The sequence below is a fragment of the Scyliorhinus canicula genome, chromosome 5 (assembly GCF_902713615.1).
Source record: "Scyliorhinus canicula chromosome 5, sScyCan1.1, whole genome shotgun sequence".
Lineage (NCBI taxonomy): Eukaryota > Metazoa > Chordata > Chondrichthyes > Carcharhiniformes > Scyliorhinidae > Scyliorhinus > Scyliorhinus canicula.
This window is the reverse complement of record NC_052150.1, coordinates 156698826-156701655: the sequence shown is the minus strand read 5'-3', so window position 1 is coordinate 156701655 and position 2830 is coordinate 156698826.

Below are 2830 nucleotides of genomic sequence, written 5' to 3'. Positions count from 1 at the left end.
GTAGGTATACCCATGGTGCTGTTAGGGAGGGAGTTCCAGGACGTTGCTCCAGCGACAGTGAAGGAACTGTGATATATTTCCAAGTCAGGGTGATGAGTGACTTGGAGGGGAACCTCCAGGTGGTGGGGTTCCCAGCTATCTGCTGCTCTTGTCCTTCTAGATGTTAGTGGTCGTGGGTTTGTAAGGTGCTGTCGAAGGATCCTTGGTGAATTACTGCAGTGCATCTTGGAGATTGTACACATGCCTGCCACTGTTCGTCAGTGCTGAAGAGTTTGAATGTTTGTGGAAGGAGGAGCAATCAAGTGGACTGCTTTGTCCTGGATGGTGTTGAGTTTCTTGAGTGTTGTTGGAGCTACATTCATCCAGGCAAGTGGAGAATATTCCATTACATTCCTGACTTGTACCTTGTACCTTGGAAAGGCTTTGGGGAAGTTCAGGAAGTGAGTTACTTCCCGTTGGATTCCTCGCCTTTGACCTGTCCTGGTAGCCATAGTATTAATGTGGCTAGTCCAGTTCAGTTTCTGATCAATGGTAACCCCCAGGATGTTGCTTGTGGGGGATTCAGTGATGGAAATGCCACTGAATGTCAATAGTCGATGGTTAGATCCTCTCTTGTAGGAGATGGTCATTGCCTCAAAATTGTGTGGCGCGAATGTAACTTGCCACTTGTCAGCCCAAGCCTGGATATTGTCCAGGTTTTGCTGCATTTGGATACAGATTGCTTCATTAAGGTAAGTTAAATCAAACTACTGTTTTTTCTGTGACTTCCAGTAAAAATCAGTGTGGTAGTATGACTAGGGGTATTACGGTACCCTGGAAGTGAGCTGCTATTGGTGCAGAGGACTCACTGCCCATTGGCCCGGGTAAGTCATGTGCCTCTCAGCCGATTGGCTGAGAGGTAGGTAGCTCCGCCTTCAAGGCGGGATATAAGAACCCGTGCTACCCAGCAGTCGGCCATTCTTCTGTACGTCTGCTGCCGGGCACACATCTTGTGCATTAAAGCCTATCGTTTGGATCTCATCTTCGTCTCGTGTCCAATTGATAGTGCATCAATCAGTTAGTCAATTTGGTGAATAAAAGTAGAAGGATGCTGAAGGAGGTAAATATGGATTGCATATTTACATTGAGCCAACACTGCTTTCATGCAGGCAGCAGGGATCTCTTAAATTAGGAGCGTTCAATATGGAGGGTTCAATATGGTGGCAGCCGTGTCAGTGGTACAGATCAATCACAGACCTTGCATCCAGAAACTGATAGGTGTTGCCCATTTCTTGGGCATAAAGTGGGTGCAAAGCATACTAGTTTCTATCAGTTTTCACCTGCCATGATTCTACAAACATGTACAATTTAATTTTACTCCCTGATGCTTCTGACAGCATGGCCAAAGTAAATCCATCTACAAATTAAAGGGTGCAATTTAACCAGAAATAAATCTATGTCCTGTTTTGGGCACGTTTAGCAGTTTTGGATGGTTGCAGCACCGAGAAACACCATGCCCGAAAACACGGGGATCTCCAATGGCCTGGGAGAACCCCCCCCCCCCCCCCCCCCCCAACAGGTACCATGCAATTCAACAGCAATTTGATTTCATCAGTTTCTTTTGGTCTCGAGGAGTTTCTCTCCGCCAAGACCACATTTAGAGTCATTTCCTGCTGGCGAGTACATCTCTCCCCCCCAAAACCTCAGGGAAACCTCCAGGAACACCCTTCGACCCCCTCCACCAGTAAGATCTCCAGCCCGATCCCTGGCAGTGCCAACCTGGCACCACTGCATCCTGTCACTGCTTCCCTTGCAATGCTCCTGATAGCCCGGCAGTGCCACCTGTGCATCCTGGCAGTGCCACCAGGCTGGCATTGCCAAGGTACCCGGGTGCCAGTGGACATGCCAGGGTTCCACTCTGCCCTTTCCCCGAAAACACGGGATCTCCAATGGCCTGGGAGACCCCCCCCCCCCCCCCCCCCCCCCCCCCCCCCCCCCCACAGGTACCATTATGACTGGTCCACGTTATGGTGAGGTCTCCCAGGTGCAAATGTTGGGTTCCAGGCTTCGGGGAGTTATTTTTAAAATAATTTCTAATTAAGGGGCAATTTAGTGTGGCCAATTCACCTACCTTACACATCTTCGGGTTGTGGGGGTGAGACCCACACAGACATGGGGAGAATGTGCAAACCCCATTGGGGCTGGGATCAAACCCGGGTCCTCGGCGCCGTGAGGCAGCAGTGCTAACAACTGCACCGCCATGCCGCCCTTTGGAGAATGCATATTTAAATGAGCTCAACGGCTCATCATACGCTGATCTGGATAACGCCCAGTGAGGGCAAGATCCAGATCGCGATGTCTTGCGAGACTCCGTTAGAGCTCCGAGGTGTTTCGAGCGTCGCAAATCTCTTAACAGGCCTCTCACGAGATTGAACTGTCTCGTTCCAACACCAATTTGGGCACGATGAGGCCATTAAATTGCGCTCAGAATGTCTTGACGTCTCCGTACCTTTTGGGGCAAGCCCTAACATTGAGGGGCTAGGCCCACGCCGGAGTGGTTGGCGCCCCGCCGGCTGGCGGGAACGGCCTTTGGTGCATGCCAGCCGGGGCCGAAGGGTCTTCGCCGGCCGGCGGAAGTCCGCACATGGGCCGGAGCGTCAGCGGCTGCTGACGTCATCCCCGCACATGCGCGGGGAGGGGGTCACTTCCGCCTCCGCCATGGTGAAGACTATGACGAAGGCGGAAGGAAAAGAGTACCCCCACGGCACAGGCCCGCCCGCCGATCCGTGGGTCCTGATCGCGGGCCAGGCCACTGTGGGGGCATCCCCTGGGGCCAGATTGCCCCGTGCCC